The following is a 21,073-nucleotide window of genomic DNA, read 5'->3' on the forward strand; positions in this document are numbered from 1 at the left end:
ACGTTGAGCATAATGACTGGTATCTGTCGGTCCCAAGGACCACCAAAGGATATTCATGGTTGAAGGTGCCCGTGTGCTCTCTTGAGTGTTCATCCAGTGCCTCTTGACAAGTGTGAGAGCATACTCACAGCCCGGACCATACAAGTAAGCCACATCCCCCTTCTGCAGCAGGTCAGAGGGGCCCCTGGGTCAGTCTTAGCTGGAGCAGCTGGAGGAACATAAAACCACCTCCCATGAGGTACACGTGGCAGCAGTGATTATAGCCACGGAGAAGCTAAATTCTAGAGGCTTGCACGGTCTCCGGGGGATACACTAATTGAGAAATAACATCCATAAAAAATAATTCAATACTAGTATGTATAACTAAAAACAATAACCAAGTGTGACTGGCTGTCTAGAATTAAGCAAAGTAAGATGAAGTATCTTTTGCAAGCAGGCGTTCCTAGCAAAGGAAAGTAATTCTTGTTTTCCTCACCTTCGAGGGGCAGGTGCCACCTTTGGCTACAGGAATTCTCACCTCTCAGCAGTAGCTTTCAGCACCTTGCTCTCAATATTTCTTTGGGCACCAGCTGCTAAGAAAAAGACTCAGTTAAGACTGTTTTTAGGGGCACAAGGAGGTCTTGCTCAGGAGCATACAGTCCTGTAGCCAGTGGTGCGCTGGTAAATGTTTAACAAGTGGCTCTCTGGGAAAAAAACCAAAAGTATGCATACACATGCACACACACTAAGTCATTATAAATTAATCATGGGTGTGTAGCACGTAATTTACAAATAATAATATGCACAATATTCTTTCTTTTAAACAACCACCATTATCTAATTCCAGAACATTTTTATTTTCTCCAAAAGAAACCACATACCCATTAAGCAGTCATTCTCCATTTCCCTTCTTCCAGCTCCTGGTCACCACTAATCTACTTCCTCTCTCTATGGATTTGACTATTTTAAATAGCATATTTAGTATAATGAGACCATACACTATGTGGCAATTTATGTCTCGTTTATTTCGCTGCATAATGTTTTTAAGTTCAATTCATGTTGTAGCATTGGTCAGTACTTTTTTTTAATTCATTGTATAGATATGTCACATTTCGTTTATCCATTCACTAGCTGATGGACATTGAGTCGTTTCTACTTTTTGGCCATTAAGAATTATGCTGCTATAATCATTCCCGTTGCATTTTTATTATTCGAACACTTATTTTCTATTCTCTTGGGTACACACTTAGGAGTGGAATTTCTGCATCATCTGGTAATTCTATATTTAACTTTTTGAGAAGCCACCAAATGATTTTCCACAGTGTCTGCATCATTTTATATTCTCATTCACAATGTATAAGTGTTTCAATTTCTCTACATCCTTGCCAGCACTTGTATTTTCTGTTTTTTTTTTTGTTTCTGTGTTTGTTTTTATTATAGCCATCCAGGTAGATATGAAGTGGTATCTCATTGTGGTTTTGATTAGCACTTGCATAATGACTAATGATGTTGAGCATCTTCACATACTTATTGGCCATTTGCATATCTCCTTTGGAGAATTGTCCATTCAAGTCCTTTGTCTCTTTTTAAGTAGGATTATTTGCATTTTGTTGTTTGAATACTAGAAGCTTATCAAATTTATAATTTGCAAACATTTCCGCCATTTTGTGGGTTATCTTTTAACTCTCTTGGTATCCTTCGATGAATAAGTTTTAAATTTTGATGAAGTTCAATTTATCTATTTTTTTTTTATTTTGTTGCTTGTGCTTTTGGTGTCATAGCTAAGAATCAAAGCAAATTACATGGTCCTATTCAGGGGTGGAGAATAGTGTCTCACCTACAGACTGAAGTGCTAAAAACTTCTATAGCAGAGGGCATGAGTAAGGGAATAGTGAAAAAATAGGACCATTAACACAATTTTATCACACTGATTAGATTGATTCTGATTCATTCCCCAAGGGCTCTGCCACCCACACAGAATCACAGTTCTGTTATCAAGGAAGCAGGAAGGAGAGCTTTCCGGCAGGCAACAGAGCTTAAGACACAGGTCTATGGGGTACTTCACCTATCTAAGATCAAGGTTGGCCAAAGCACTATGGGATGACTAAGCGCATGTTTGGTACCTCTTCCAGAGGAGCAGAGGGAGGTCAGAGAAGGAGAAGCCCAGGAAGGTCAAGCCACTCCCCAGGATCGATCCCAAACAGGAGCTGCGCTTGTCCAGGGCTCTGCTCTTTGCTCACCATGCACAGTGAGGTGTAGTAGAAAAACATCCAAAACTTAGAAGAATGGACAGATGTTTGGAAAAAGGAGGAAAGACACAGATCTAAACTTCTTTTGATAACTTATTCTAGAACAGAGATCTCTTTATTTTGTTGGCACTTAAGGGATACCAATCAGACCTGTAAAATGCAGCGTTTCCTTCCTGCTTCTAGTTCAAATGCATGATTCCTTTTACTGCTCAAAGTTGGCAGTGCTGCAACACAGACTGTTGAACTGCCCTCGACTCAGGAATACAGATTGATCATTTTTTTATCCAATTTTGCCTTCCAGAATACCAGATATGACTTCATTTTTAAAATGAAATTTTGTAGGTCATTAGCCCATAATGATTAAACGATACTGGCTATTAGCATAAAACAAAGCTGTAGTACATGAGAGGTAACCTTTATTGTTTAAATATTATGCAGTACGTTCACATAGTGCACAGTAAAATTGTATTTTTTCAGACTATTCAGCCATTATGGAAATGACTTAAGACTTCATTCAGAAATGTTACAAATGCAGTTCATCATTTCAGCGAGGTAAACACTGCAGTCGTCACTCAGTATCCATGGGGGATTGATTCCAGGATGCCCCACGGATACCCAAATCTGCAGATGCTCAAGTCCCTTATATAAAATGGCATCGTATTTGCATATAACCTATATTTGCATATAGGCCACAGCAGGGTAGGCCTGCACATCATTTCATTCGCTTGGACTCAGCATAATGCTCAGCATGCAACAAATTCAAGTGTTGCTTTTTGAAACTCTGGGATATTGTTTTCCAAATGTTTTTGATCCACGGTTGGTTGAATTCATGGATGCGAAACCTGCAGATATGGAGGACTGACTGTAGTTCCTAAGAAAAATCCAGGTCAGGAGCTGTGAAATATTTGATGTGGAAGAGGGTCTACAACAGACAGGGCTCAGAAAGGTTCATGCCATGTGGGCGAAGTTCTTAATAACCCACCCTTCTGTGTTATGGCGACCTGGATTCAAATCCCCCTCGGTGTACCCTGAAGCAAAATATTTAAACTTTCTGAAGATCAATTTCTCTATTTAAAAAATGGGTAAATAATATCTACATTTTAGAGTTGTCACGAAATTTAGAGAGGTACGGTATTCATGTAGTCAGCACAATGCCTGCCCCAAAGTGAGCCCACACTAAATTGCAGTTGCTGCTGTTGTCACTGCTGCTGTTGACATTGGCATTACTCTTACCGTTAGTATTAGCACCAGTATAGTGATGCTCTGGCTGGGAAAGATTGGACCTTCTCTTCAGGCAGTGAGCCCAGGCAGGACCTGCACTGTAGAAGCTGCTGGAACAGGGCACAGAACTGTCAGCTGTGGCTGCTGGTACCCGTCTGACCTTGGCTGGGTTGGTGACAAAGAAATGACTTTCTTTTTGTATCTTAGTTCTATGTCTGGTATACCGTAGATATCTGTGGTTGATCAATTAATACCATCATCATCATCATGTAACCATTTTGAGAAGTCTGTAACAATGAGACTTGGAGTTTCAGGCTGATTTTTTGAGCTGGCAGTTTCTCCAGTCAGCCCATTTTGCACCTTGGTGGTTAAATAGATCCTGCTTTGAAGGATGGTGCTGTTGGTGGTGGAGGTGATGGAGATGATGTTCATAATGACGGCAATAATAGCCTGAATTACTAAATGCTAAAAAGGTACCAGATATTGTGCTAAGTGCTTTGCAGATACTTTCTCATTTGCACTTCACAGATATTCCCTTCCTGTAGGTAAGGAAACTGAGGCACAAGTACTTTAAATAACAATCCCAGGTAGAAGACTAGAGCCCAGCAGCCTAACTCCCAAAAGCTGGCTCTTTACCACTGTGCCCTTCTGTCTTCCCAGCTGTCTTGTGACTGAGTAGGGTATAAAAGAAGCCCTCGAATGCTAAGGGCAGCCCGCAAACGCCAGCAGGGTTTTCACCAAACTTGGTCTCAGTAAAATGGGTGCTTACAAGATCCTCTACTTCAAACCAGGGCTTTAGGCCACTGCTGAGTCTTCCTGATTCTAACAAAGCATTCCGAGTACATTTCCTCACACAGATTACTAGGAAAAAGCTACCCAAGAGTGCCAGGTTTCACTACCAATTTAACACTGATTTCCAAAATCGGCTGTTCAATTTTCATTGTCTTATGCAACAACTACATTGTACTAGGCTCTGGGGATCCAGTCTAGTGGGCAAATCTCTTATGTTTCTAAACCTCCATTTTCTCACCTGTAACATGAGGACTATAATGACATCTACCTAATTAACGTATTTGAGGATGGAGTGATACATTTTATATAAAGCATCTCATAGAGTGGCCGACTTATGATAAGTGCCCAATAAATTCTGGCTGTCATTATCATCATCATCATCATCATCATCATCATCATTATCAAATCAAATGGATGCAAAAATATAAGTTTTAAGTAAGTAAAACTTATATTTAATCAATTTAAAAAATCAGATGATGTGTAAGACAAGGTAGAGAACCTGTTGTGAATGTTTATACCTTATGGATGCAAGACCCACCAGGACAGCTCCTATCAATGCTTGCTCAAATAGGGTCCAGCAAATATTTTAGGTTGCTCGTGAGAATAGCTCTGAACGTCTGTCTAGCTATCACATTAAGAAATACCCCTCATCTTACTTCCAAAGACTTCTTCCTTCACTCAGAACAGTTATAACAACACCTGGAACCAAAGCTGATTTCTTATTCAAGTAACAATTGATGCAGACATTCAGCAACTGGACTCCCATGCTGTAATTCGGGAGCCCAGGCTTTGACATCTTGAGCTCGGCCATCTCCTCGAGCTTCTAAATCCTCTACTGGATCCTCAAAGTCCACACATTGGACAAAAGATGGAAAAGAACAAACCTCCTGGGAGGTTTTTACAAGCCAAGTCTAGAGCCAGTGAGATCACTTTCACCTACTCTGTTGGCCTGAACTCAGTTACATGGTCACACCCACTTCAGGGGAGTCTGGGAAATGTAGTTTAGTGATACCATCAGAAGAGAGAGAAATGTTTTCAATGACCCATTGCCCTCTCTTCCTTGCTCTCTAGCGTTGATTGCCTAGTATATTGCTTTTAAATGACATAGTCCTGTATAAATGACATTAGCTTTACTTTGCCTTTTGGAAGAAATTAATTATTTTCCATATCTATCGCACATATATCTGTCCATTAGTATCATTAAAATGTATTAGAAAGAGCCCTGCCTAGACTCGGAGCCAGAATTGTGCTTCATTTCCCAGCCTAGTCATTCAGTTATTCATTACTGGGTGAAGTTGGGTTGCTCAGTAAATATCTTTGTCTTAAGTTTCCTTATAAATAGAATTAGGAGAATTGTACCTGCCCTGCTACTGTGTTGAGTGAAGATGTCATGACATAATCTGTGAAAGTATCTGTAATCAAGAGTACTTGCTAAAGGGAAGAGATTGTCTCAAGACAGCTGCCTCTTACCTAGATAAGAACACAAAATCAAAAGAATGTATTGTATAAGCATCCAAAAGTTTTTGTTTATTTAAGTGTCAAAGAAGTAAAAATAATGAAAATCAGATATAAAGAGGCAGCCATGACAACCAAAAGCTTATATTCATTTCTTCAGACACTTAAAGAGGATTCATTCCCATAATGCCAAGTGTGGGGTCCAGGCAAGAGTGCCAAACAGGGAGACGGGGACCATTCTACTCACTTCTGCTGTTTTTTCAACCTGGAACCTTAGTCAAATCAATATTCTTGAGTGTCTGTTTGCTCTCCTGAAAAATGGGGAGATCTGTTTAGCTTCATGAGACTGTGATGAGGAACAAAGAATATCATGGAAAAATTACCAGGCCTCCCTCCACCACCCCCCCAAAAAAAATCCCTGAAATTTTGAGGGATCTTAATTTATTGAGTCTAAACTTTTCTCCTTTTGTTTCTGAGGAAGGACAGTCTCAGAGAGATGGGCCCTTTACTCATGTTCCATATAGAGAGATGAATAGAACAGGAACTAGAACCCAGACATCATGAGACCAAGGCTGGTATTCTTTAATTTATTTTTTTAATTTAATTAATTAATATTTTTTAGGCGAGGCAACCCTTGGTTGACTTCACAGATTGCAAAGACCTTGTCAGCTTACAATTCCTTATTTTTTTATTTTTTACACCTACAGCACCTGGTCTTCCTAGGTGGTCTCCTATCCAAGTACTAATAACCAGGCCTGACGCTGCTTAGCTTCTGAGATCAGATGGGATCAGGCTTGTTCAGGGTGGCATGGCTGTAGACAAGGCTAGGGTTCTTTTAAACCCATCACATTATCACCATAATATCAGTAAAACCACTTTTTAAGGCACTAAATGCAAGGACATCATTACAGTTTTTAATCCAAACTGAAGTTCTGCTATGTACTGTGGCATCTGGGTCAAGAAGAGTGAAAGCCAGGTTCAGATTGACTGCGTTTCGAAGGAAAAAAGAAATCTTGTCTTTCCCTAGCTAGAGGTCAGATGTCAAAAAAAGCTAATAACAGAATGAGAGAGACCCAAGGATATATTTGACAAATGAAAAAAAAAAAAAAACAAAACTGGTAAGACGTGGGAACAAAAGATATATTATTAATATGCCGCTTTTTGTTATGTACTCATGCTCCAGAAATTATTGTACAGCCCGTCCTTAGGCAGAAAGCACCTTATCATTCACAAGCTTAGCTATGTATAATATATTTTTCCACCTAAGGGAGGTCTTTTTTTTTTTTTTAAAGAGATTTACAATGATTCTTTCCCTATAGGTTTTTCCTGATACATATATATATTTAATTTCTCACCATCTCAGGGGTAAATAAATATATTAAAATAAGCTACGGGATGTATAGCAGAGTGTAACAATGATAAATGATGTTGTGTGTAATTTTTCTACTATTAACATAAAGTAATATAAACTGAAGGACACGAGTCTATTGAGAGACTTAGGAGCTAATGTTCCATATCAGATGCGGCCAATGTCAGGACTGAATACAGATTAGGCAGTGTCCTTTTCTCCCCAGGGGAATTAAAGTTTGAGACACCACTAGCTGCCAGTGGTTTTATGGCATTTTGTTGGGGCCGGTGGTGCCTTTCTTGGTCTATTAATTCAGGAGCCGTAAATGACAATGTGAGCAAAATGCTTCTCCGGCGGGATGCATTTCATTTATGCGCGCTTGTGTCGCCCATACCTCGTCAATCCATTTTGTTATAATAAGTGTTTTTTAAATTGTGTAGATTACCTCCATTTCATTATGATTCCTAGCATTTGTGTCTTATTCAAGGCTATTATGTAAAGTTAGGAAATATTTAAAACTCTGTTTCTAAAGAAAAAGGGAGGCAATTCAGAAAAGTTCACCCAGGGTTTTAGCCTCTTCTCTCCCGTTCAGCAGAGTTTGTGGCCAGGGTACAATCTGCAAGGAGAAGCAGAACCCCCAGGGTAGATGTGTACAAAAATATATATTTTTTAAAATTTCATGCTGTCCATCTAGGTTTGTAAATATATTCAGAGAAATGTGATTGCTGAATTTTTAAGAACTCATAACAGTTAAGGTTTTCTTTTAAAAGCAATTTTTTTTCTAACCAGTGAAATAGTCTGAAAGCTGGAGGTGTTTTATTTTATTTTAAATAATCTCTTTGTAACATTTCATTTTAGAGCTCAGAAACCCACTTCAAATCCTTTTTTATATAGATGAAGAGAGCAAAGCCCAGAGAGGTGAAGGAATTCATTCAAGGTCACCCAGCTCCCTGGTGGCCCAGCTGAACTCTGAACCCCACTTTCTCTCATACTTATTAGCTGTCTTTTCTGCTACCCCATTCTGTTCCTTTTTTTTTTTTTTAATGTCCTCTAAAAACATGCTCTTAAGGAAATTTGGGAAAAGATAAATGGGGAGGTGGATGAGCCATGTAGAGGACAAATCTAATTAAATACATTTGGTTATGTTGACAGAAACTGCCACAATTACAACTGATACAAAAATTGAAAATACACATTTGTTACAGTTTCAATTATGTATGTAAGTTTAGAAAATGTTTTGTGTGAATGAGTACTTTTCCTTGAAGTGCATCCTGGCTCTCAGGCACAAATAGGGAATATCCTTCATGACTGAAACTCGAGGACTGGGGTTCGGATTAACTCTTTTCCTCTCCTGCCCCATTAAAATGGGCAGAAGGGAGCTAAGACGGGTTTCGCTATGCACATTGTTATCCTTTGGGTTGGCTCTAAGATGATACGTTTGTCACGGTTCATAAATTTTATCTTTGCACTAAAAACAGGGTTAGAATATCTTCAATGCAATTATAAAAATGTATTAAAACTGAGAAGGAGAGAAAATATGGTGGTAGATGCGATTTTAATGATTGTATAAATGTTCACTGTTCCGTGCTTTAAAAAAAAAAAAAAAAAAGTCAGGCTTTTTACCCATGGTATTTCAGAGGAATGCCAGGAAAGGGCTGGGTTTTCCTTAAATGCACACCATGTGCTTTCGGCACAAAGGCAAATATGTTGCTGTGAGATTTTACTTGAAAAAGGGTGACCAGATGGAGTGATGTGATGTCTGCAGGAACCTCTAGATACTGGGTGTGAAAATCAGCCCACAAGGGTGTTACTCTCAGCTTTTTCATTCTTATAAGACTTTAGAGGGCTGGGCAAGGAGGGATGCGTGTGCGATCAGAAGCAGCCTGCGACGTGCATTACCTCGCAGCGACTGTCCTCACTGATAGCATTTTTGTTTTTACCTATTGGTTTGTAACTTCGGCTGACAAAGAATGGGGAAGCTGGCCACATCAGAGATTCAGCTGTAGGCATTTGAGGGGTTCACGTGGGAGCTCTCTTAATTTCAGGTCACTTTTTAGAATGAGAGAATTGTTCAAAAACCCAAACGCTTGGTTCGCTCCGGCCAGTGTGTCTAGTCTATGTCAGACTTGTAACAACCGTGACAAACTTCTATAGCAATAACATTTTCCGCCCTGCACTCACATGGCTGATTTTCTTAGCCAACAAATAGTCCGATAGTTTATAACTTTGTTGTGAGGTGCTTCACGGTATGAGGCATTAAGCAGCAAGCTCTCTTAGGGAAGTTTTATAAAATGCAAAAACCATGAAGCATGTATATAGCCCCATGTAATAGTTTATTTCTTCCATGCTACAGTTTTCTGGGCAGTTGTTTTTGAAATTCTCTTTCTTATTTTTTAAAAACACTTGGCATTTTAACTTCCTGTGAGGATATTTGTGCCCTTAGCATTTGAATTCAGTTGGTAAATTGATAAGGAATCTGGTCGTTATCAGGGGAATTCCTGACTCCTTGCTCCACACTAACAGTGTTGCCCTTTTAATTTGTTTCTGAACGAAGTTACCTGTGGAGTTTTAAAGTTGGTGGTGAGTTTTGGAGAGAGACCTCTTTCCAGCACAAGAACATACCGTTAGTCCCTCTTCTTAGTGTATATGGATCAAATATAGTTCACTTTCAGATAAAGGGACATTTCAGCTTTAGCATAAAAGGTTAAAGCTGTGTAGAATTTACAATCTTAAACAGGGTTTTGCTGTTTTATAGATTTTTGAAGTCAGATTTCCCTGATCTGAAATGCACTGGTTTTGTGATATGGGGTAAATCACTTAACCTCTGTCCACCTTTTATCAGCAAAATGGGATAAAAATAGTACCTAATTCACAGGTTAAATGCGAATTTAATGAGATAATGCATGTAGACCCTATCACAGAGTTTGGCACAGAGTAATTGCTCCTGCCACCACTGCAGCTTCTTATTGTTATTGTTATTAGCATTATTGTCATTGTGAAAATAACTAAGACGGTGTGTGTGAGTAATTCTCACTGTTAGATCAAACATTCTTTTTAAATGTACAGCTATATTAAACACAAAGAGTGACATTTTGGGGGTTTTCGAGGGGTGTTGCTATTTATTGAATGCATATAACACATTCTTATACAAACTCTGTGTAAGACACTTAATGTACGTTTAGTTTTCCCACTAATGCTATGAGACGTGAAAAGGGACATGACTATGAGCAGAAGTGAATAAGTAAGTTGAATAAGGTGAATGCTGGGAAAATAGGTCTATTTAAACAAACAAGAAGTTAGTGGTTTGTGGAAAACTTTGGAAACCTACTATATTAATCTGGAGTTTTTCTTAGTTGAGGGTGGAGACCAGACATTTTACCCTCAACCTCATCCATAGTTTTGTTCTTAGCATGTACTTGATAAATTTTTGTGATGAATGAATGAATGATTGAAGAAATGAATGAATGATGGAAAAGATCAGTTGAATTTGATTGCCAGGCCTGCCATGGAATGCCTGGTGCTTGGCACTGTGGCTGGAAGTTAGTAGGTACTTCATAAAAAATATATTGGAAGCAATCATAATTTGATATCAATTACATACAAATTTATCTTAGAGAATCCAACAGTCCTAATTTATTCCATTCACAGGAATGTCAATCCTTAGCACAAACACCACAGGTTCCTCCAAAAATAAAAACATGTGGCTACGCAGAAGTAAGTTTCATTCCTCCCAAACCACCGCCTTGCTCAAGTGTGTTATTTTAGTGGCTTTGCAGTGCATTTCTTTTGGCCCAAGAATGTATTGTTAAATCGATCTACACTCTCAAGTGTAGAATTTGTTCGGCTCATGCAGAATTCTGTTTTCTAGGGAGAATTTGCATTTGTGCAAAAAAGTATTGTGTGGTTCTAAAGGGTATTCTTGGAGGTGAAATCGTAAGGGATCCGTAGGAAATGGGTGCAACGGAGAAATTTAAAAAGAATTGAATGAATTAAAGTCACAACTCAAAAACTGAATGTTGCTCCATTTTGCCTAAATCATCATAGCAGGTTAAGAGAGGTGTGTGTGTTGCGGGGAGGGATATTTGGAGCATCTTGAGGAACAAAAGAGCACTTCCTTCTTTGTGAATCCATAGAGAGGGCAGGGAATGGAGTTAACGGCATTGCAATGAGATGGAAACTGTTCTTTCTTATAGGAGACTTTTCTCTCCTTCATTCCCCAGTTAGGTATAACCCTGCAACAGTGGAGGTTGGTGGCAGATACGTCTGATGGTGTGTGCCCTGCTGTCACCACTTTTTAATAAAGGCTGAGGGTCCTCTTGAAGAGCTTAGGAACCTCAGCTCCTCCTCTGCACCTTCCCCCAACACAACTCACCCTCGCTAATAAATTCCGAGGGCTGACATTGCCTGAGCCGGCTGGTCTTTGCCCTCAATTTCATTGAGATGGGCCATTGAAAACTCATTACAAGCTGTTTAGACTCTGACTTTGACTTTTGCTCGGCAGTGAGCAAAATTAACAGCTCTTGGAGGTAGCAAAAAAGGCACTCAGCCAAATAAAAAAAAAGAAAGAAAGAAAGAATTGAAATGATGAGAAAAGACTTTTAATATTATCATCATTAGTCATGCAAACAAGCGCACATCTGAAGTACATATGTTCTGCATGTGGCTCTCATTTGGAGTGTGGTGTAGATTGTGGTTCCCCCACTGGAGAGAAATTCATACCCAGGCGTTACACACAGCTCAAAATTTTTTACATGTCAAGCAATGAGCCTTTGAGTGTAGCAGAATTGCTTCATAAATTTAACTATCACTTTTGAATTTCTGTTTTTTTCTAATTTAGTGCTTGATAGTTTTTTTATGTGATAATTTTAAAATGCTGTTTATAGCAAAAGTTACCTTGATAGTACAGGTGTGCACAGAAAATTCACAGCCATAAATAAAAAGAAAAAAAAATTGTTTATACCTTAGGCATTTTGTGATTCTAAGGATGTATCTGTGGCTGTATTACAGATTTTAAAAGCAACCCAGTTAATCTAAATTTCTTACAAAATAACAGCTACTGAAAGATTTACATATTGCTCTCAATACTTTTGGATGGTTTCCATCTATATTTGGGAAGCCCGTGCAAAATGTCTCTTTCTCCTGATATTTGTAACATACCTTAAAAATAAAAATATGTGTGTTTATAGTCATATAATTGAAATTAATAGTATTACTATCAAAATTTAAGAAATAAACTGTAAAATTTTTAAGATAGTCAAAGGGATCTTAACCAAGAAAGGAAAAACGTATTTGAGAGGGATCAAATTAGTCCACCAGCACCTCTGGGCTGTCAGACACTCATAGGAACCACCTTGAGGATGTGTAGAAAATGGTGAATTCCACTTTGGATTCTAGGTTGTTCCTTGTTAAAAGATAACCTCTCATTTTTTGCGAAATGTGTGAGTGTCAAATGGAAGTCGCTGTCACATTTTGCCAACCTTCTTTAACCATTTGTATGGCTGTATCTCCATGAGGATATCCAATGTTTCTTTCAATTCCTCTAAAAACTACCAGGGACAGTACCAGGACTTGTGAATTCAGAAATGAGTAAGATATTCCTTCACCTCGTTGCGTTTCCTGGTTTGCATTCCAGCAACATTTTTCTCATCTCCTAAAAATTGTAGAGGAAACCCATTGCCACGTCATAGCCCCAAGATACAGAAGTGGAAGATCCACGTAAGCTGTGAAGTCTTTCAGAGCCAAACTAGTAAATTACTCCAAAACTGTAGATAAATCTTAGTAGTCAAAGCAATAAATATATAGTCCTATAAGGTGTCGTAGTATATTCATTAGGCATTCTGTTATTTTTATCGAGTGTCCCATTTAATTCCCTGGTATAATAAACCTTCCAAATTCTCAGTGTTTCTGCATAGCCAAGGCCTTTATCATTTTGCTGTCAGGATTTCTTTCCTGGGAACCCATCATCTAGCTATTGAATGTCTTTGATAAAGGAATTAAAGCATTTGCCTGTTCTTCAGAGTTTCATTAAAATTTGATCATATTCCAATGACTATCATTGTAACAAACCACCCTCAAATTTAGTAGTTTGAAATGACAACATTTTTGTTGTTCATGAATCCGTAATTTCAGTGGGGCTTGCCAGGAACAGCTTGCCTCTGCTCCAGTCAGTGTCAGCCGAGGACTGGTGTCATCTAAATGTTGTCCACGCGTGAGTCTGGAGGTTGATCTTGACTGTGGGCTGGAATGCCTACATGTTGTTTCCATTCATCTTGGTCTTCCTCACAATATGGCAGACCGAGTGTCCTGAGAGAGAGAGAGAGTCAAGCAGACTCCGTATTGCCTTTTATGACCCAGCTACAGAAGTCATGTAGCATTGGTTTTCCTGCCTTCTGTTTGTCCAGGCGGTCACAAAGGCCTGCCCAGGTTTACGGGGAGAGAGAACAGACTCCGCCTCTCGATGGGACAATGGGAGGGTTCTGGAAAGTAATGTGAGACTAGAAATATTGTCACGACCACCTTCGAAAAATGTAGTCTGCCACAGATCATAAGCAAAAAGTTAATATCCTCCAGTGGTATCCTGGGAAAAGAAGTGTTGTTTGGGAGTCAGAAAACCTAGGTTTGAATCCCACCTCCTCCCATTTCTAGCTGCTTGAATGGTCCTCAGTGTGCTTATCTATAAAATAGAGGACATTAATGCTGACCCCATGTGTCTGTGCTGAGGATTATGTACATGAAATATGTTACATGTGCAAAGTGTCCACCACATGCCTGGTGCAGACAGGACACGCGATAAATCTTTGCTGAGTTAGTTTATTGAACTGGGATCTGCATATTATTGCTATTATTTAGGTTTATTGTATCCCAACGTATGTCACTGAGTACATCCTTGCTGTCTTTCATGAATTTTGCACCAAGTCGCAACATACTGCTGGCCAATGAAGGTCAGGGAGGAAACAGATTAACAACATCTCATACCACAATGTCAAAATACTTAAAAGTGTTTACAGAGCTCAGTGACACCCAATGAATTTAAAGCGAGAAGACTGGAACAGAAGTAAAACTATTGTTGTTCTTCTAAGCTTGAGCAAGGGCCTTGATGTTTTATGATTGTTTTAAGGTCCATTAATCGTTGAATCATGAGGCCATGTAAAAAATGACAGTTTTAGCATCCAAAACTCAGGTTTATTTTACATGTTTTTGCTTATTTACTGTTTCTAATTACCAACAGTGGCTAAAACCTGATTCAAATGTGGCAAAGGCAGGGTGCTGTGGGATAAAGCAACTCAATTTCACCGAGCAGTATTTTATGCTTTCTGCAAAGAAATCCCTTCTTCGACTGAGGGATGCCAGCCCTTAACCACCATCAGCTGATTCTCAGAAAGAGAAGAAACCGCTTACTACTGTATCATCAGGGCCTCTCCAAACAGGCCTAAGCAGACTTTAGAGCTGTGTCGTCTAACATGGCAGCCACTAGATACATGTAGTTATTTAAATTTAAATGAATTAAAATTATATAAGGATTTTTAGAAGTCACTTCTTCAGTTGCACTAGCCACATTTCGAGTGCCAAATAGCTGTGTGTGGCTACCAGATCGGGAAGCACAGATACAGAACATATTCAGTCACAAAAAGTTTAACAGAAAAGTGCTGCTTTAGAGGTTGGTTCTCCTTTTTTTTTTTTTTCTTTCCCTGTTTACTCCAGAATTAAAGTCAACCAGCTCAAATGTCTCGTTTTCTTTCAGAGTCACGTATGCCTAAGCCACTTACCCCATTTGCAGAACCTTCTAAGGCCTGTGCTCAACTAATTGGAATTCCCTACAGCAAACACCCCCCCCTCCTTTTTTTTTATGCACCCATGGAATTCAGCCTCAGGGTCATGTCCTCTGCCAACCCCTTTAATCTCACCCCCAAGGGCCCCAGACCTCTGGTATGTCTTAAGAGTGATGATTCACTCCTGTAGCCTGTAGGTTCCTGGGACCCAGGAGTTATTGTAAGGTTTCTTCAAATTCATATATGCTATAAGTGTGATAGCATAGATGGAAGAAATAACAGGTCTCTCGTGTAGATACAAATAGTTTTCAAATGTGGGAAAATGCTATCGTGATGTATAAAATAGGAATTCATTTTAAAGTATTACCAAATTCATAGTAGCGCTTGATCATTATGTATGTACTCAGTGACTGGTTACTAAAGGTGTGGGTGTCTATGAATTTCTGATGTCATGAAAGAGGTTCCCATGCTAGAAATGTGTGCAGCCACCAGGGGAAGGAGACTGAAGTCCCTTCATGGAGGAGGGAAGTAGAGATTTCTTCATCAATGTGTCATTGATTTAAACATAAGCTCCAACAGAAAAATAAGCCATTGCCTCTGATTTCCCTCACAGAGCCAGCCATTTATTCCACATAATCCTCATGCCAGACCTAAGCGGTCAATATGAATATCCTTTCTTCAAAAATGAGTAAACTGAGGCTCAAAGAGTCAAATTTTCTCAGTGCCCGGTGTGTGGTGTTGATTACCAACCTAAACTGCTGCTATTCTATCTCCACCCATCAACCTCAACGATAGCCACTCATTTGAACATACGTAATACAATTGTGTGACTTGGTGGAGCCATCTATATCTGCCAGGCCATTAGCCAATGCCACCATCAGGGGGAAATGTCATGCACTTGATCTAAATGTACTTAGGAGAACTCTCAGGACCTGATGAATTATTATGGGGAGTTTTATGGCCCCACAGGTCGTAGGCTTCATCTTAACTATAGCTAATGAGCTATGGATGCCACAAAGCACTGAGAAGATATGGTTTTCCATTCACGGAGGGAGCAGTGACTTTCTCTTTACCCCCTGTTCCCTCTCAGAGGCAACCTCAAAGTCAGATGAGAAAATGTACAGATACTTCTTCTGCTTGGTTTGCTTTAGACTATGAGTCCTGTTACTTAAATTTCTGAGCAGAATGTTTTAATAAATAATTTTTGGTGAAATGGGATGCTATAGTTGGGGAAGACAGAGACCAAAGCAAAGTGACAAGGGAGATCTAAAAAGAAATACAATATGGCATTCTAGGAAGGAAAAACCATTTTTGAATAAAAAAATATTCTTTTTTTTTTTTTTTTTTTTTTTTTTTTGCATGTGACATGATTTGCTTCCCCAGCAGGTACCAATGAGATAAGAATCTGTTATTCATTTTCGAGTTAATAACCGAAGCCCATTCCTCCACCCCAGCTACTCTGGGGTCACTTGCTACTCTCTCTTCCCACCTGCCATTGCCCCAAAAAGTCAGACGTCCAGCTTCTCTTTTCGGTGCCTCTTTTTCTTTCCCTCCTCTCTTCAGTTTTTCAATAATCCCAGAGGTTTCATCCAGTACAAAAGGGCTAGTCCTACTAACAAATGTCTTCTAGAAAAAAGAACAAACGGGCCTGCTGCAAGGCTGCTGTGCCTTCATTTGCCCCCGCAGGTGCGATGCCAGTTTCTTAAAGCTGAGTTAGGAAAAAAAGGGGGAAGAGGAGGATGGTGCGCTCTGTGCATCCAAGTGCTCCACGCAGGACTCTTGTAAGCTCTTCGGTGGCTGTTCCCAGTGGGTGACACCACGTGGGGCAGCTCAGTCGTGCGTGCACTCAACCTGGCCCTCTTCTCCTGGGCCAGCAATTCACACGCACCCTCGCCCCGCCCCAAAGCACATTCTCCCTCGAGGACCCTTGGTATCTTCTTTATCTAGCAAGTCTTACAGCACAGGAAAGGCATCAACAGCATGGATCTTAACCAGTGAGTTAAGAGTAGTGTGAGGAAGAAGAGCCCTGACAGTTTTGTTAGAACTTTGACACCCCTTCAGAGCTATGGGTATCCACCGCTCAATGCTACAAAACTATGCTGAAATACTCAAGAAATTTCTACCAGAACGTAGCTTTATTCCCAGTTGATTTGCAATTCCCATCTATAACTTTTAAATAGCAGCTAACCTAAGAAATGTCAGGTTCTGCCCCATCACATACCCGACCACACACAATAAGCTAATGTGTTTCTGTGCACGTAATAGCCACAGTGGTTTCCACACTGACAGTTCATCATGAGCCATCAAACATGACATGTCAGTATAGAAAACTTTCCTAGGAAGTATTATGGGACTTGCTGTATCACTCGAGACTCTTAGAGGCATATTTATTATCAAAAGAAATTAATAGTCAACAACTGATTAAAGCATCGTTCACTGCCACCACGATTGCCTTGACAAAGTTGGCAGCAGTAGAGAACATTACCTTCAGCTGATGCTTCCAAGCGACTCTTGCCTGCTGAACAGGACATTTGGTTCTCATTGTTGAGCCTGCCTAACCCCAACTGAAAGGGACCGTGATATCAAGTGTGGAAGAGGGTGGGTATGTAAACTAGATTCGCTCCCCTCTGAAGAAATAACTGTATTAAGACTTTCTTTTCAGAGACAAATCATCTTATGCAGGAGAAAAAAAAAAAAACTCTATAGAAAAAGACAAATGACAGCACAAGATCCAAAAAGCCAAGTGCTCCGTCATTTTGTCACAATGCCAGAAGAGACAGTAATGCAGCGTGGACTATGCATTCAGACAGTTAGAACATGTCCCAGGCAGAGCATGACTTCCGATGCCAGAAGCCTGTGTGGTGAACCTAGGACACATCAAGGGGCTTTCCTGATTTTCAGAAACCTGTTCTATATTTCAGAGGCTGACAAAGAAAGAGGCAGGCAGGCCATATACTAGTGTGAAGATTTGTCGTCTCTCATCTTCTGAATTTCAGGGGAATGTATGTGACCAACTGATTAAAAAGCGTGAGTGGAGTTTGGTAATTCACAATCTGAGAAATTTAGTGTTTCTGTGACACTCTGAGTTGAGACATACCTATGTGTATACACATGCTCACTAAGTCCGCATGCAGGTGTATTTTTTTAAAGAATTCCAAAATTGCCGATTAATTCAAGATCTTCTCTTCTCTACTGATTCACAGATACCTGGGTTGAATTTTCTACTTGGGGGAATTATATTTGCTAGTGTATTTATGTCTCTAGAATGCCATTTGGAAACTATCATTGTGTATGTTCTCTATACCTGCTACTTTTTCTTCCTTCCTTTCCCTCTTCCCTCCTCCCCTCACACTCCCCTTCTCTCTTTTCCTTTCTTTCTTCCCTTCACTCCTTTTTATATCCTTCTACATTTTTCGTTTCCTTTTAAAATTATGCTAAATTCTATTGTCTCCATCTAGTTGTAGAAGAATACTGAGATATATGTATGGTTTTTGCTTTTTGTTGTTGTTGTAATTTGTATACATATCTTTTTTCCCCATAATTAGTTGATACTTAGTTTTGTTTTGTTTTGTTTTCAGAAAAAAAGTATTTATCTACTCAAATGTACCTTTACTATTACTTTCGACTTTTGGTATTTTGCTGCCATAGAGTCACCCACTTCCCAAAGATATGTCAGGCCCTAATATCATAATCCTTTTTATTGAATTTTTTCCTTTCCTTTTTTTTTTCTTGCCTCTTAAACTATATGTATATAGCCCTTTAAAGAACACTTCGATTTTTGAGTCTGAGAATCAGTCTCCATGCTTTCTCTAATACATTTCAAGTGTTAGATTAATAACATTTTTATAAGGTGGTGACCAGAATAGAGTTTGATACTTGAGCTGAGTTTTGCCACTGTTCATGATAATCTATTCTAATTTCTGAGGACACACATTTTGTCCTGGTTAAGAGATATAATTATGCCCGCATTACTCTGCTGTGCTTGGCTTTGCTCTATGCATATGTGAGTGGGTATGTGTAGGGGGCCTGCCATGTGAGTGTGTGTGTCTGCAGTAATCCCAAGGTGTACCAACAGCAGAAGACCTCCTTTGAGATCAGTCATTTTCATTCGGTATTTGTTTTCTACTACATAATACCTGTTGCTTTCTCTTTGTCTCCATTAATTTTGTTTGTCATATGTCAGACCAGGATGAGTGAGGCACATTCACATGTAGCTCATTTTATTTTTTTTTCTTCCTTCCTTAGTCACTACCTCTGCTAATTTCAGGCAGTCAGCACATTTGCCAAGTTCATAGCTGCTTGCTTGAGTGAGTCATTAATCTATATTAGAAAAGGTAGAGCCCCAATTCTAACCTTCCTGAGGCTGGCCTGCCCCCACCCCAAGGTATTTTATATCTTCCTTGCTTTAGGCACCTGTTGTTTCTTATATGAGTTTTCTCTTTCTCTTCTTGCTTGAGTATTTGCATTTGATAACACCACCTTGGCACACTGCCTTAAGTTTTCTGTGCCCAAAAGAGCTCCCTCACTGGAGATCATCGAGCTTGGCTGGTGTGTTCCCTGTGGGCCAGTGGGGCTAGTTACTAGGAAGCCATTCTGATTCTCTCTCCCAGAGAATTTCAGCAAAAATGTGTGTCTACTTTGTGTGTTTTTAAGGCATTCATTTTTGACCTTTCTGGAGTTTAATTTCCCCTGTCCATCTTCCTCCTTTTTATCCTCCCGTTGAAATATCTGTTTTCCCCCTAAAATCTTTTACCCCAAAAGGAGCTTTGTTCAAAAAATATTATACTTATTTAGTTATAATTCTTAGATCTCTCATGTCCCATTGTGAAATAAAACCACCACAATATGACTTCTCTTAAAAAAAAAAAACTTTTAATTAACCTATATTTCAAAATCTTGGCTTTTCCATGTATGTATAAAACAAAAGGAGTTGTGGCCATGGATGGATTAAAGTGTTAATGCTCTTTGCCAACAAATGTGATTTGGGTATGTGCCTCTATAGATTACATCCAGTTCTTCCTATGGAATCACATGCCACAGACCTAGAAGAAACCAGAGATAACATCTAGGCTAGGGGTTTCCAAATGAGTTCTTACTGGGAGAAAAGACACCTGATGTGGCATGCCAGTATTTAAAACATCACAGCCAGTGCCTCCTGGTTGAACTAGGGGAAATGTGGGCAATGTGCTTCCCACTTGACCTCTCATTTGCCCTTGCAATAGGACCCATAAGGCCCCCTAAGGTCCCCTAGGGCATGATTTATGCACTGGTTATTTTAGCCCCCTCAAGCTCCTTCTGACCCTACCCCATTGTCCCAGGAGGCTCACCTCAATAAGCTCTCTTGCCCTTTTATCCTCAGGCCAGATTTAGCAATGATGGCCACTAACAAGAATTCAGAACAAAGCAAAGTTAGGCTATTTGGTCCCCAGGCTTCCTCCCCGCAGGATGGGACATCTGTAGAAGGTTCACCATTTATCTGTGAAGGGTGGGGAGGAAGTCTTTCTACTGTACTAACCCCAGGTTACTACACTAAATCTCACTGGTTCCTTAGCCCCTAGAATGACCTTCACAAACAGTGCCTTTATTAAAAGCTCCTCAAATTACCCATTTAGAGTGTGCCATCTGTATCCTGCCAGGACACTGACCGACAGATATAGTTTGAAACCTCAGATCATGACTGTTTCCTTGCCCAATGCATAAGCTGCCATCCAAAACACACATTTATTGGGTGGAGGGAGAGTCTAAAAGAAGACATCTGCTGAGTTATGGCTTCTTTTTCTTCCCTTGGGTTTCTAGCCTCTCTCTCCTCTCTGTTCTTTTAAAGATATCTGGTAAGGAGTTAAAGAGCTAAATGTGCAACTGTCAGTCTGAGGCCAAGGGCAGCTATAGGCAGACCTCTCTGCCCGTGTTTAAATGACCCTCATCCTGCAGCTTGGTTGCCTACAAGTCCATGCTCACATCTGGCTGTAACCTCGAGCATGACTTTGAAGACTCCTTCAAGGCCCGGAGGCTCTTCCCAAACCACTCACTGACCCTGCTCTCTCTCAGATGTTCCTTAGTCTCCTGGGTGACCTTGTTTGTCCTTCCAGAGAAATTGCTCAATCATCCTGGAATAATAGTCAGGCCATGGGGTGCCAGGCAAACATGGCAGAAATATCCATGTGCGTGTTCTGCCTTTCCCCCATGGAATCCCCCAGGCTTTAATGGAAATACTCCTTAAGATGAAGGCAGAATCCACTATTTGTTGTTTTAATCAAATC

General features: G+C 39.8%; 1 protein-coding gene and 1 pseudogene across 2 annotated transcripts in view; one reads left to right on the forward strand and one right to left on the reverse strand.

Annotated features, from left to right (window-relative positions):
• Positions 1–21,073, forward strand: part of WWOX (WW domain containing oxidoreductase) — an 887,845-nt gene that overhangs the window by 538,150 nt on the left and 328,622 nt on the right. The window lies entirely within an intron of this gene.
• On the reverse strand, positions 6,395–6,516 carry LOC118611702 (annotated as a pseudogene).

The sequence above is a fragment of the Rousettus aegyptiacus genome, unplaced genomic scaffold (assembly GCF_014176215.1).
Source record: "Rousettus aegyptiacus isolate mRouAeg1 unplaced genomic scaffold, mRouAeg1.p scaffold_m13_p_14, whole genome shotgun sequence".
In the NCBI taxonomy this organism is placed as follows: Eukaryota; Metazoa; Chordata; class Mammalia; order Chiroptera; family Pteropodidae; genus Rousettus; species Rousettus aegyptiacus.